This window comes from Neofelis nebulosa, chromosome 11 (assembly GCF_028018385.1).
Source record: "Neofelis nebulosa isolate mNeoNeb1 chromosome 11, mNeoNeb1.pri, whole genome shotgun sequence".
In the NCBI taxonomy this organism is placed as follows: Eukaryota; Metazoa; Chordata; class Mammalia; order Carnivora; family Felidae; genus Neofelis; species Neofelis nebulosa.
This window is the reverse complement of record NC_080792.1, coordinates 70552807-70568072: the sequence shown is the minus strand read 5'-3', so window position 1 is coordinate 70568072 and position 15266 is coordinate 70552807. Positions and strand designations below refer to the sequence as shown.

The 15266-nt window shown below is 53.5% G+C and overlaps 1 long non-coding RNA gene across 1 annotated transcript; it reads right to left on the bottom strand.

The window, feature by feature from the left end:
- Window positions 1-1367: 1367 nt before the first annotated feature.
- Window positions 1368-3784, bottom strand: LOC131490603 (uncharacterized). The gene is made up of 3 exons (XR_009251146.1): window positions 3330-3784; window positions 2715-2848; window positions 1368-2153 (listed from the first exon to the last, which is right to left on the bottom strand). It is a non-coding gene; the product is annotated as an uncharacterized LOC131490603 (long non-coding RNA).
- Between the last annotated feature and the right edge of the window lie 11482 nt (window positions 3785-15266).

Sequence of the window (15266 nt, the reverse complement as noted above, 5' to 3'; positions counted from 1 at the left end):
CTCTCAGAGCAAGGCATGAGGTGTGTTGGGGACGGAGGAGGGGCTGGGGAAGGAGGAAGGGGGTGGGGCTTGAGGGATCTTTGAGGGGTAGAGACAAGGAGATTGGTAATCGACTGATGCCAGGAGCAAAATTAAAGGGATTCTGGGGGAGGCAATTTAGGGCCACAGACCCCATTGATGGATTTTACATGAAGTAGCCGATCACTACATATGAAAACATCCTTGGAAAATGGGAAGGATCCCAACTCGGTCCTAGGAAGCATCACCAAGGCCAGCGACCATGACCAAAGCTGGGGGGGGAGGGGTGGGGTGGGGAACAATCTTGGAGGTGGGGGGAGTGGGGCCACAAAAGCTTTTTTCCCTCTCTTTTTTCCCATCTCCCTCCTGTCTTCCTTCTTGTATTTCTGTGCAGCTTAAATATCTTGTATTTTATTTATTTAAAAATGTTTCTTTATTTTGAGAGAGAGAGAGAGAGAGAGAGAGCGAGCAGGGGAGAGGCCGGGAGAGAGAGAATTCCAAGCAGGTTCCTTGCTGTCCACGCAGAGCCTGACGCGGGGCTCGATCTCACGAACCGTGAGATCAGGACCTGAGCCAGAATCAAGAGTCGGACAGTCAACCGACCGAGCCACCCAGACGCCCCAAATATCTCGTATTTTAAAGCCGAAGAAGAAAGCAGTATGAGCTCCTTCTAAGAAATTCAACCTGCCTCCGATGTGTATTAAGTAAAAAGCCACAGTCTTGCCCCACACTATCCCTTCACGGCTAACTCTTCAAGGGAAATCTGTTCCTCTGGTGTCTTGCCAGACATTTGTGTCGTGGTTTGTTAATCTGGGGTTGCAAATTCATCTTTGGCGTGACCAGAATTTACGGGAATCCTGGATGCTGTGCTTGCGGGTGTGTGTGGTACCTTCCAGAAAGATTTAGCATTTGCTTCTGCCTGGTTCGCCACGACGTCATCCTTCCTGGTCTCAGTTTGGAGCTTCCTTTCCATGTGGGGGATACAGCTTTAAATTCCAAAGTGGTGTCATTGTAGGTCCACGGTGACAAATTCTTAAGGGAAACTTTTTGTCCTCACCGAGTCTAAGCCAAGCCAGACAAAACTCTGTGTTTCTTTTCTTTTCTTTAAAAAATTAAAAAAAAATTGTTTATTTATTTAGAGAGAGACAGAGAGCGAGTTGGGGAGGAACAGAGAGAGAGGGAGGCCCAGAATCCAAAGCAGGCTCCAGGCTCTGAGCTGTCAGCACAGAGCCCGACGTGGGGCTCGAACTCACAAACTGTGAGATCCTGACCTGAGCAGAAGTCAGACGCTTTAACCGACTGAGCCCCCCCCCAGGTGCCCCAAAAATCCATGCTGTTTTTTTCCCCCTACTTCCATTATTTCTTCAAGTCTCTTGCCCTTTGGGGGTCCTGGTTTTAGGTAGGAGGTCTTGCTCCCAATAGTTTATGTTTTGAAAGCTATAGGCTTTGCTTCCTGCCTCTATATGGCTGTTAACACTTGATCCCCTTGATTTCCAGCAACCTCCCGCACGCCCTGCACCTCCCACTCTCCCCATTTCGAAGAAATGGAAATGTCCTGTCAGCCACGATGCTCGTTTGTGTCTGGGGAGGCTGTGTACCTTCATGGTTAGCCGTGGCTTTCAGACTTCCTGGGTGTGAATCCCAGCCCCGCCCCTCACGAAGGACGTGACCCTGGGCCACGCGTTACTGAACTTCTCTGAGCTTCTGTTTCCTCCTCTATAAGGTAACAGCTCTTACATCATAGGATTTTGGCAGGGGTTGAGTGAGGCCATGAATGGGATCCCCCGAAATAGAGTATTTTACGCTCTCAGAACATGCTGGCTGTGACGGTAACCGTCCTTTTGTTTTGGAATGGGAGAACAGGAGGCACATTGTCCCGCAGGCAGCTTTTTCTTCTGGATTGTTCTGTGGCGGCCCAAATGGCTCCTGGGCGTTCTTTTTAACGACTGCATAGTACTCCCTTACACCTGTGTACCTGTTTATTTAACACAGGCCCTGACGCTGAACATTTTAGATGTTTCCAATATTTCCCTTTGGCAACACTGAGCCGAATCACGAGTAGTATTCTCGCCCGTCCATCTTCACCATTCGCTTGTTCCCGTTGACCTCCAGATCAAGTCCATGGAGCGGGAAAGCTGGGTGAAAGTTAAAGCCTCTTTCAGAGACGGTTTCCCTCCCTCCTCATTTCTCTGCCCCCCCTTCGCTGACCGAGACTCAGGGGATGCCATGGCTGGGAGGCGATGCCCAACGCTGGCCGTGAAAGTTGCGCGCACGGAACCCTTCCCCCTCTCTCCTGTCTGATTTTTTTCTGCGGTGAAAGATATCTTGATTAGACAGTAATTAAGAGTGTTTTGGACAGCGTGAGGCACTCACAGCCTCCCAGGTGCTTAATAAGCGCCAAGGCCGCCAAGAGAAAAATTTATTTAGCATCGTAACAGGCTCTATGGATGCCAGGGTCGCCGTTAGCCATGGCACCGTAACACCGGTGGATGGAAACAGGGCCAGGGCTTTAACGCCTATGGAAGAGGCAGCAGCTGAGGCGGCCGTGTGGATGAGGCAAACACACTAGGAGGGGAGCTGGACAGCTCTGGGTTCTAAGCCAGCCTCTGCCACTTATTTCTGTGACTGCGGCCAAGTTAGGGGCCTCCCGTGAACCTCTGTGTCCTCGCTGGTAAATCTGGGCTTGTCACACCCACCTGCGTGGGTTCTGGAAGGCCAGGGAGCACAGCGGTTTAGGATGTGGACTCCGGCTTCTCACCTGGCTACTTGCACCTCCCCGCTGATGACTCTGGGCAGCTCTTTGAACGTTTTTGAGTCTCAGTCCCCTCGTCTATAATGTGGGAATACCAATAATCCCATGAGCCTAGCTTATAACTTAATAGAATTGTGGTTAAGATAAAGGAGAAAATAGTGCTCGACCCCAACTAAATGCTCAAAAAAATTAGTGGCTTGTGGGGAGCCTGGCTGGCTCTGTCGGTAGAACACCCGACTCTTGGTGACTGGGCCGTGGGTTCGAGCCACACACTGGGTGCAGAGATGACCCCCCTCCCCCCAAAATGAGCGGCTTGCATTATTGGTTCTAGAAGTTTGCTGAGTGTTAAAGCAGATGATGCACATACGACATTTGTATATATGTAGTCATTAAGGAGATGCTGGCTGCATTGACATTGAAAATGGGTGCTTCTGTGGTCTGGCACAATAAAACTTTATTTCTCATTACATCACACCACTGCTGGCATTCCCGGTTGGGTGGCCCCCCTCTATGCAGTGATTCTGGCACCCAGGCTCCTTCCTTCCGTCTGTGGTCCTACCTTCTTCAGCATGTGGCTGGGCGTCCCATCCGTTCGGCTGGCAGATGGGGAAACAAGGGATGAGTAAATACAGGCACTTGTTAACCATGCGGGTCTTGAAGTGATGCACACCACTTCCTCCCATAGTGCATGGGCCAGAGCGAGTCACGTGACCCGACCCGGATGCCAGGGGTGCTGGGAAATGTAGTCTTTGCCTGATCAACCTCTTCCCGGAGACAATTCTGTGGTAACGGGAAGAAAGGAAGAATCTAGGGTAGTCACCTCTACTTAGCTCAGAACTCTCATTTCCGGAGAATGGCCTGGAAATGGCCCCGGAGTAGGAAAATCCTGTCCCAAATCATCCAATGGTGAGCCCAGGCTCGTACTGGTGCTGGAATCATCATCATCCTCCAGACGGACACAGATCACCTGTGTGCTAACACCCCGCGAAAGAGCCCTGTTGGAGCCTTGTCGTTGTTACCATCACCCGTGTCATAGATGAGGACACTAAGGCACAGCAGGGCAACGTACTTGCCCAGCGGGGCAGGGGCAGGCCCAGGACTTGAACTCAGATCTTGAGCTAAGTACAGTCATCTTGGAGGCCAAGGTCAAGGCAGAGGGTCCCACATTCGGGGGGCGGAGATCAGGTCCCCCCACCTCCTGCCCAGCAGATTTCAGACACCAAGGCATGCTGGACAAGGCCTGGGGCCCTGCAGAGCTGAATAAACAAGCCAGTGGAAGAATAAAGAGGCTAGTTTGTTCTTTGAGCCGGTTAAACATGCCCCGGCCACCTCAGTGACCCTCTTCATTGGCCCTGTAAGCCCTTGGGTGGCCGTCATGGGCATTTTTGTGTACCTAGCACTTAACACAGAGCCAGACACATCAAGGGGCTCTGCATCTATTTGCTGAAGAAAAGAAAAGAAAGCCTCCGGGAACATCTGCCTACATTACAACTAATTTCACATTTACGCGTGTCCTTGTAGACTGGGGAGATGGAACAGGGCCCCGCCTAAGTACCAGGCCCTTCTCTGAATCCTCACAGAGCCCCGGGGAGCAAGTTGCATGGGTATTTCCCCTCGGCAGATGGGGAGAACGAGGCGCCCCCCCTGCCACTCCTCATCGGTCAGGCCAGCCCGAGTCCCTGTCCCTTGCCCCCTGTGCTGCCTGCTGCACGGTCTGGCTCGGCCAGGTGCCGCAGGGCCAGCGGCAGAGGGGGAGTGGGCCAGCCAGCTGGCAGAGACCACATGACCGCAGGGAGAACCTTCCTCGCTTGGGCAGCCCGAGCTTCCTTGGCCCTTGTCCCGAGTCACACGAGCTGAAAAGAGACCTTTTGGGCGTCTATAATTAGGCCTTGTCTGGCGTCAGGGGTGATGGATTTTCTGTCTTGGCTTAATGTTGGCCGAGTACTCACTACGAGGCGGGCATCGCGCTAAGCCCTTTACACCCCCGCTTTGACCCTCACTGTAAGCCCCCGGCAGGTGCGTGAGCCTCTCCAGTTTTCAGTGAGGAAACTGAGGCCCAGGAGGGGCCTTGCCTGAGATCACTCCACTGAGAACGGATTGAAACAGGATTTGAACCCAGACCCTCGCACCAGGCGCTGTCATTGAATGACAGAGCGGGCAGGAGACAGGCACGCAGAGGGCTGTGGGGCGCTGGCTGTTCTCGCGGGCTTTTCCCTCTGCCTGGAATGCCCCTTGCCCAGACCTGCATTGCGTCTGGCTCTTTCCTCTCCATAGGGTTTCTGGGTGCTTGCCACCTCCTCCAGGGAGCCCTCCCTGACAACACCTCCTCCCAATCTGTCCAGTTATTTTTTCCTTAAGTGATCGCCAAGTGAAATGGTCTTTACTTAGTTATTGAGCGTCTAACCAGACATGGAGTCCATAAGAGTGGACCGCGTTTCTCTTCCCCCCTCTGCCTTCAGCAACCCAGACTGTCACGTAGTAGGTCCTATAAATAGTTGTCAAGTGAGTGACTGGGACTGAGGGCTCCTCTGGGAAAGAGGCCACCAGGATGGATGATGGGCAGGTGCATCGGGCTACCCGTAGGCCCAGAGTGGAGCCTCCTTCAGCTGTGGGGTGACAGGGGGCAGGATCCCGTGGGTGGGAGTCTGGACCATTGGGATGGGATGCCGAGGGCGGCCAGGGCCAGCTCTGGGACAGCCTCTCTCTGCCCAGCTCACTCCGGGGACATCGGACAGTGATAGCTCCTCAAGACTGAGCCCTGGGTATCCTAACGAGGGGGCAGGCTGCGGGGACCTGGAGGTGGGGCGGCTGGAATATAAGCAATGGGGTAGGACCTGGGGGGTAAGGAAAGAGAGGTGCCTTAGCCAGTCTGCCCCCTTTCCCAAAGCCTGGTGTCGCCATCTGTAAAGACCGTTGGAGGAGTGAATGAAGGGGCGGTCATAGGCCGACTCCAAAGTCCTTGTTCTCTAACCAACACCAGATGCTGAGCACTCGTTGCTTTAAAGTGCTTTTCAAGCACGACTGCATGTTATTTTCCCAACAACCTGCAAATGGGGTCCCATCCTTCACCCCATTTTTAACCAAGAGGGAAACTGAGGCACAGGGCGGGGAAGCGACTTCCCCAGAGTCACACAGCTAACATGAGGATCTGCACCTCGCCTTCTGGCCCTAGAGCGTGTGCTTTTGCCTCTCCGCTCTGCCGCTCTCTTTGGGCTAAAACACTCCAGCGCCAAGAGGCAGCGGTTTGAGCTGGAGTATTTCCACAGGTGAGTTCTTACTCGGAAACCCAACGTGCAAACTATAGAAGATGGGAGGAGCCCCGGCCAAAGTGGGAATTAGATAGAGCCTCAGAAACTTCCAGGCTCAGCCCCAGTCCCATCCCACCCCCCCCCGCACCCCACCCCCACGCCCGCCAGGGTTCCGTTCCAAGTCCTGCCCTGTATCAGCTTCTCTCAAGGATTCTCACGTCCTTAAAAGCCACAAACGCACAGATTGGACCTTTCAGACGCTCTCGTTGTTAAATTTTTTTCTCAGCCCCCAGAACCCTTCCGAATACTACGGGTCTGGTGAAGGGGGTTGCGCACGGGCGGCCCCCAGGCATCTTCCCCAGCTGGGAGGCCTCCGAAACCCCAGTGGGGTCCCATGCGATAAGACTGCTCAGGAATCTTAAAGGATTCTGACATTCCAAGATAGTCTATCTCCCTAGGACAGTCTCACATTCTAAAGATTTTTTGAAAATTGAGAGACAATTTGTAGGCGCTAAAATGCACAAATATCACGTTACCCCGTAGAACCATTCCCCGAACCAAGATATGAAATGTTTCCAGCCCTTACACCTGTACGTGCCCTTTCTAGAGTTCTACCACGAATATTTCTTCTTTGTTTTTTAATATTTATTTATTTTTGAGAAAGAGACAGACTGCGAGCCAAGGAGCGGCAGAGAGAGAGAGAGAGAGAGAATCCGAAGCAGCCTCCAGGCTCCGAGCTGTCAGCACAGAGCCCGACGCGGGGCTTGAACCCACGAACCACGAGATCACGACCTGAGCCAAAGTCGGAAGCTTCACTGACTGAGCCACCCAGGTGCCCCCAACACTGATATTTCCAACCTTCTGAGACCCTTATGTTTTCTGATGAAGCCACTCAAGCAAGAGTTGGATTATGGCCTGTGGGCCAAATTCGACCCGATGCCTGTTTCTGTAAATCAGGTTTTAGTGGAACACACATTTGTTTACATACTGTCCCTGGCTGCTGCTTCCTTTTTTCTAAAGCAGAACTTTCTTTGCTGACAGAGTGCGCTAGGCCTCCGCTATCCAATATGGTGGCCATGGGCCACACGTGGCTTATTGAGCGCGTGGAGTGTGGCTCGTTTGACAGAGGAACCCAATTTTTAATTTTAGCTAATGACAATTACTTTACATTTAAATAGCCTCGTGCGGTCCCAGTGCTACAGGGTTCGTTCCAACACAGGGATACTGGAGATTCCGGAGAGAGACTAACACTCTGAGAAGGGACACAAATGTGTCCCCAGGTTGAGGCTCCCAGAAACGGCCCCACAAACTCAGGCCAGCAGCTTCGGGGTTAATTAAGAAGCAGCTTGGTGTTTTCTCCAAAGATGTTGTTTGTATTGATAGATTTTTGGATGATGCTCTAGCATTAAAAAAAAGAGAGAGAGAGAGAGAGAGAGAAAGAAAAAAAAAGAAAAAGAGAAAAATCAATGCTTGGCTGATTGTACCAGGAAGGGCAGTCGATTGGTGAAAAAGCTGGGAAATAGATTTTTCTGCCCTCCAGACATTAGCTTGAAATTCTTTGAAATGAGGGACCACAATCTGTGTCAGAAATGAAAGATTAAAGAAGTTAATATGCTGGGCCTCCCCTCCTCCTTTTTAATTTCCACGTCCCGGGTGCCCTTGGCCTCCTGAGGAAGGCGCAACGGGCCCCTGCCACTCTCCCCCCTCTTCTTCCTGCCCTCCCCCTGCAGCCCCCTTCCCCCATCCCTCGGCTCCTGGGGCTGGGTGCAGACAGGAGGGAGAGGTTGGCTGGCTTTTGTTCCTATTGCTGGTGGCGATAGGGGGCTCGGGACCTCCAGATCTGGCGACCTTTTCCCTGGGGGAAAAGCTTTTCCTGGGGCTGGTGGCCAGGCCCTTGTCCCAACGCCGGCTCGTCCCAGACCTGCGGGGTCTCTGGGGCAAGCTGTGGGGGCGGCCCGTGTTGAGGACACCGCTCCCTCCAGCCCCCCAGATTCATGCCTTACTTGCGTGCGTGGTATGAAATCCCAATGTGTGACTATCAAGCAGTTAGCTCTCGTGATATAAAGAGGTGAGGATGTTATCCCCAGAAAGCTAAACTGTATTATTAAATCCTCGAGTAGGCTGTGTTTACACCAAGTCATTGATAGCCTTTTTTCCAGAATTTTGTACCCGTCCACTTAGCTGACTCTTTGCCTTCACAGCTGAACATACGGCCGGCTGACTTTCAATCCAATAACGGCTCCTCGGGGTGAAAGATCTGGGGGAGGGCGGCCGTTGGACATTTCCTCCGGTGGACAATTCTATCTTGGGATCCAGAGACGGGAAGCGTGGAGGCCGGCTGTCACCCGCAGCCACTGACCCTCCCCCGCGTCGGGCTCTCCCCATTCGGGGGGTCCCCCATCTCAGGAAGGCTGCTGCAGATTCGGGTTGGTGGAGAACGACAGGGGCATGGGCGCTGGCATGGGCCGGATCTCCTGGGGTCGGGCCGGCTCTGGGCACCCGCCAGGAGAAGGGCCTGTCCGGGGGAATGTCCCCACTGCAGGCGCCCCCAGCGCAAACTGAGGGTGCGCGCGCGTGCGGGGTCAGAGAGGGTGAGCCAGACCTGACCTCTCGGCTCCACGGGGCTGGGTCAAGTCTCTCGGGGCGCTCTGGTAGTCCTGACACCTTCCTCCAGGCGGTTTTCCTTCCGTTGGTGCCATTCCTGAGTGATGTCGGGGGGCCAATTGATGTCTATTGTAATTCTCCAGCTCCATCCTTCTTGTTCACTGCCAGTTTCCAAGAGCTCAGCGAAGGGCAGGGACGGGCACCGGATATTGGGTGAATGCATGGAGTCCCTGGGAAGGATGAAAAGGCCAATGCTAGCGAGCACTTACTTAGGGCTTACGGTATGCTAGGCGCGCCCTGAGCGCTTCCCAGTTACTAACCCCGGGAGAAAGGAAGCAGCCCGAGAAAGGCACTCAGCAAATATTTCCTGATGCCTATGGAGGTAAGCTAAACTCCCTGGAGAGCTGCCCTCCTATCCCCCCCGAGGCGAGGCGGGCTGTATCCCAGGCTCAAGTCTCCCTTGCCCTGCAGGGGCGAGGGTTGCTCCGTGCAGGCACCTCTCAGCAAAGCCCAGATCTCTGGGTTGCTGAAGCCTGGATCCAGCACCCTCGCCGCTCTGGCTGTCTGTTCCTTGGGCTACGCATTTGGGTCCCGGCATGAATTTCCATCCTTCCAGCCGTGCGGTTATAACAGGACAGGTAGCAACTGGCATTGGATTTCCTGGATCAGCAGGACTCGGACTTTTATAAGGGATCTTGAATTGCGAGATACATAAAAGATCGTTTTATTCTTTCTTTTTTGTTAATGTTTATTTTTGAGAAACAGAGAGAGAGAGAGAGAGAGAGAGACAGAGCACAAGTGGGGGAGGGGCAGAAAGTGCGAGAGGGAGACACAGAATCCGAAGCAGGCTCCAGGCTCTGAGCCGTCAGCACAGAGCCCGATGCGGGGCTCGAACTCACGAACCGTGAGATCATGACCTGAGCTGAAGACGAGCTGACTGAGCCGCGCAGTTGCCCCAAAAGGTCATTGTTTTCATTCATTCATTCATTCATTCACCCCTGTGGCTGAGATCGCCACCTGCTCATCCAACCCATTTCCCTTCCTTCCAAGGCAAATAGACCGTATTTCCAGCCTCCTTGGCTCTTCAGTGCGCCCATGTGACTGAATTCTGACTAACAGAATGTGGGCAGCAGCCACATAAGCCACATTTAGGCCTGGCTCACAACCCCTCCTCCCAACCCCCAAATCCCTTGCTCTCTCCCCTTTTCCATCTACCAGCTGAATGTGAGAGTCTCTGGGATCCTAGGGGAGGAGAGAGCCAGAAAATGGAAGGAGCCTGGGTCCTTGGAGGGCTGTCTACCGACTGAGAACACCATCATTGTGTCAAGCCACTGAATTGGGGGCTTGCCTGTTCTAGCATCTAATGTTATCCTAAAACACACACCTCAGTCTGCAAATACTTACTGAGTATCTACGGTGCGCCAGGCCCCGGGCCAAGCTCTGAGATGGAGCAGGGAACAAGCTTGCATTCGACTTGGAGAGACAGGGGACAAAACAATAGGATTATTACAGATGGTGGCAAGCACAACAGATAAAAATAGAACAGGAAAATGGTGCAGAGAGGCGCGGGGAGAGGAGAGCAGTTCTTTAACGAGGTAGCTAGGGCAAGCTTCCTTGGGAAGGGACTATAGCATCTGTCCTGAGATCTGGAGGCTGGCCATGCCAAGATCTGCAGGAAGGGCATTCTGGGCAGCAAGAGCAGCATGAGGAAAGCCCTGTGTGGGGAGAGAAAGGAAGCCGGTTGGAGGGAAGTGAGAATGGGGAGGAGACAGTTTGGAGGGGATGGTGGGAGCCAGATCGGCAGAAGCCAGAGAGCACAGAAAGAAATTCAGATGCCACCCAGGAGTATTTTAAATTCTCTTACAAGGAGCGCCCGGGTGGCTCAGTCGGTTAAGCGCTGACTTTGGCTCGGGTCATGATCTCATGGTTCTTGAGCTCGAGCCCCGCATCGGGCTCTCTCTGTTCCCTCTCTCTCTGCCCCTTCCCTGCTCATGCTCTCTCTCTCTCTCTCTCTCAAAAATAAATAAGCATTAAGGATTTTGTTAATTAAAAGAGTTAAAAAAATAAAAAATAGGGGCACCTGGGTGGTGCAGTAGGTTCAGCGTCCGACTTCAGCCAGGTCATGATCTCACGGTCTGTGAGTTCGAGCCCCGCGTCGGGCTCTGGGCTGATGGCTCAGAGCCTGGAGCCTGCTTCAGATTCTGTGTCTCCCTCTCTCTCTGCCCCTCCCCCGTTCATGCTCGTCTCTCTCTGTCCCAAAAATAAATAAACGTTGAAAAAAAAAATAAAAAATAAATAAAAATTCCCTTACAAGCCAAGCGTTGCGTCAAACCCCGACCATAAAATGATGAGCAAAAAACAGACGCTGCCCAATTCTCCTGGTGCCCAGATTCTAGGTCACCGACTGCCTGTCTGCTGCTTGAATCCTCTCGCAAGGGTCTCCCTGCCAAGCTGCCTTTGCTTGTCTGCCTCCAGTGACAGGGAGCTCACCATCTAACAAGGCAGCCCTTTGCATCTCTCTATAGTTCTGATGGTTCAGTGCCCTTCCTGAAAGTGCCTTCTGGGGGCTTTCGCTTCCACTCAGTGCCTCTGGGAGTAAATAGAGGCGTCAGCCCCTTCTGTCTTATGGGAGCGGGGCAGCTGCTATGTGCCAGGCATCGGGGACACACAGGAGAATAAAATAGGCCTTCGCTGGCCAACAACTCATGGTCTTTTAGGAGAAGAGATCTTATATGCCGTACTATTAATTTGCAAAGCCAGGTTGCCTAAAGCATGGAGAAGGAAGGAAAAATGGGAGCCATTCTCATTTGGATGAACCAAGGAGGGCACTATGGAGGAAGGTTATTTCAGCCGATTGGAGGGCAGAAAGACCCAGATGAGGAGGGGTGGGGTGGGGTCTTCTCGCTGGGGGGAGTTGGTGGGATACGGATTTGGCTCAGGGGGAGTCCCAGCTATGTGGGGGAGGTCCCAACTGTGTGCTGAGCCCCTGGATCCAGCCATACCTGAAGCGAACTTTTCAGGTCTGTGAGAAAACAAATGGCTGTGGCTTGAGCTACTGTGAGTTGGGCTGCTGTCACTCATGACCAGGAGCTCTGATCACACCAGAGAGCGGAAGGGAGCGAGAGGGGAAATTAGCGTGTGTTGAGTCGGGCAGGATGTTTTCTCACTCAAGTTTCCCTTCGGCCCTGCGCACCGGGGAACTCTCTAATTTTACAGACAAGGCAGTTGAAACTCAGAGACAGACAGCGTGGAGCGAGCCCAGGCACAGCAGTGGCTCAGCCCAGGTTTGAACCCGGCTCTGTTCTGTAGTGCAGACCCCCTCCGTTCCCTGAGCGCGCCCCTCCCGTAGACGGCCCTGCCGGCCGATGCTGCAGCAAGAAGATGGGAGAAGGGGGGTGTCGGGGGTGTGCGCCGAGTCGCAGAAGTGAGCCACGAGGTGGGAGAGAGCCGCTGAGCGCATCTGGATGGGGGAGAGCAGCAGATGGCCCAGAGACGCCACCGTGTTCTGGAAGTTTACGGCGGCAGGTTCTCCTCCCTGCTGCGTTTACAGGGATGTCTTCAGGATTTCCTTTTTGATATACGAGAGAGGCTTGTTGGCTGGGGCCCCCTCCGCCGGAGTAAATCACGGCAAACCGGCGGCCAGTGCTTGCGTGGGGCCTGCGCCCCGTGCGTGCTTTGGGATAAATCTGAGCAACGTGCTTCCCCGTGTGACCCCGGGGACCAAACAGCATGAAGAGGTCAAGTACCAAGGGCAAAGAGGAGCTTGTCCTCGGCTCCCGCTCTGGACCACGACACAGAGCAGGGAGACGGTAAGAGCGCATACTGGTTTCTCTGGGCTGCTGTAACAGACAGGTCCCACAAACTAGGGGGCATAAAACAACCAAGATTTATTCTCTCGCGGTTCCGGAGGCCAGAAGTCTGGAATCGAGTGTCCACAGGGCTCTGCTCCTTCTGAGGGCTCTAGGGGAGAATCCTTCCTTGCTCCTCCCGGCTTCTGGTGGTTGCCAGAAATTCTTGGGGGTCTTTGGCTCGTGGATACATCCCTCCAAACTTGCCCCTGTCGTTACGAGGCAGGCCTTCCCCTGGCATGTCTCTGCCTCTGCACCCAAATCTCCCCTCCATTGTCTACTAAAGACACCGGCCACTAAATAAGGGCTTACTCTAACCCGTATGAGCTCATCGTAACTTGGGGGCATCTGCGGGGACCCTGTTTCCAGAGGGTCACATGCCTCGGTTCTCAGTGGATATGAATTTTGGGGGGGGGACACTCTGTTTTTTAAAGTTTACTTATTTTTATTTATTTATTTTTTAAAGAGAGAGATAGAGAGCAAGCAGGGGAGAGGCCGAGAGAGAGGGAGACAGAATCCCAAGCGGGCTCTGAGCTATCAGTGCAGAGCCCGATGCGGAGCTTGAACTCACGAACCGTGGGCCGAGGTCAGGAGTCCAATGCTTAACCGACTGAGGCACGCAGGCGTTTCTGGGGAAGGGGGGGCACGCTTTAATCAACCACAGAGGGTGACTGGGCAGTTCCTGCATGAAGGAGGAGCTTGTCTGGAGGTGGGCGGGGCTTCAGAATGTGCACATTCCCCCTTTGGGAGATTTCCTTAAGATAACAAATCTCCTAGAAGCTTCTGCTTAGCCTGACAAACAGTTCGGCCCCTATGGGGTCTATGTAGGCTGAATGAAGGCATTCTTTATAACCCAGCGACTCCACTCCTGGGAACATCCCCAGCAGAAACGAGTCCTGTGATCATCGGAAGACATGCACTAGAATGTTCACAGCAGAATTATTCATCTGGGCTGTAACTGGAAACTACCAAATGCCTGTCTCGGTAAATTGCAAAACCAGCCACAATCCTTTGCAGGCCATCCCATGAAGAAGCAGAGTCAATTTCTTTTCCCCTGGAACCTGGCCTGGTTTTGCAACTTGCTGTGGCCAATAGGACGCGGCAGAAGTGATGCGTGCTGGTTCCAAGACTTCGAGAGGTGTTGCACGCTCCCCTTTGCTCTCCGGGAACTCCGCAGTCACCGTGTGAGAAGTCCCGGCTGCCCGGCTGGAGGATGGGTGAGCTTCCCCAGCTGACGTCTTCCTCGACCAGCCAGCCCCAGCCACACAGATGCAGACACGCGAGCGAGCCCAGCCGACATCAGCCCAGCTCAGCCCAGCCCAGAAGAACCTCCTAGATGACGCCCGTCCAAATCTACCAGCCGACGCACGTGCTGAGTCAATGGCTGTTGTTCGAAGGCACTAAGCTTTGGGGAGCTTTGTTACCCAGCAATAGCTAATTGATACATCACCAAGAGTAAAACAGTTACATTGTGGGATGTCATGTTCCCGGAAAGCAGCTCATTATAGCAGAGGGCATACTAGGTGATTCCTTTTATACACAAAGTACAGAAGTAGGTGAACCGGATCTATGGTGAGGTAAGTCAGGATATCCGTTCTCCCCAGCTCCGGGGTGGGGGGGCAGTGATTAGGAGGGGGTAGGAGAGGGGACTTCTGGGGGCCGGTTATACAGGTACGTCTACTCGGTGAACCTTTGTTGAGCTGTAGACCTACCTTCTTTGTACGTGTAGGTTATACTATGGTAGAGATGGGAAAAAAGTGCCACGTCTCTTGTTTTTTAATTGCCAGAGAGCCCATGGGATTGCATCTCACGCGGAGGACGGTGTGTAAGGGGAACATCACAAACAGCCAACACACCCTGGAAAATTCCTTGGGAAGCTGTCATGTGGGGGCCAACTGCTATCTCTCCATAAATCCGGTACGGCCAGTTTTTCCACCCGCGTTGGGACAGATCACTATTTCTCCTGTCAGACTCCAGACGAAGCAGAGGTTTGTGTTTAGGGTCACACAGCGAGCCGCAGTAGGTAGGTATTCACACCCAGGCAGACGTATGGGACCAGAAGTGAGGGCTCAGCTTGGGGCAGGCACCCTTCAAATCCTGGGGGCTGGGGGATTTGCTCATCCTACGTAGCCTCCCGTTGGGGCGGGGGAGGGATGTGTTTAGTTAAGTTGACCTTGACTCATTGTAACTAAGTTCTGATGCGAGGCCAGTGTGTTAAGGACTTAACTCTTGATCGACCGGTTGTTCTTCACCTATAACACCAACATCTCCTGCTCCAGCTGGGACATCGGTGTTGTGTCACGAAGCCTGAACTGTGGTCCTAACGCAGTCCCAGGCAGGTCACCTAACCTTTCGGGGCCTCGGCGTCCTCATCTACAAATGGTGGGGCGGTAGACTGGGAGAAAACGGGTGCCCTCTGCCAGTCTGGGGTTCTAAGTGGCCCTTTGGGAGATAAAAACACCCCAACCTCCAGATCCTAGGGGCTGCCATCGACTTTCTGGGTGACCCTGGGTAGTCCTGGCTTCCCTGCTTTATTTTCTCCATCTGTGCCTTGAGTAGTTTGTCCCATGGTTTTCTTTTTGCAGGTGTTGGACAGAGGCAGGGGCTGGGGCTGTGGAGGAGGGCTGTGATCACCAGGTCCGGGAAGGAGGGATTGTCTGGAATAAAGACGGGCGACCATGCTCTGCAAGGTGGAACCCCGGGGTGCCGGCAAGGTGCTTATGGCTTGAGGGTGTGGTAAGGATGCAGCTTCTCCAGCAGGCTGGCCCTCTCCTTAGCCTCGACATTCCTTCCTGA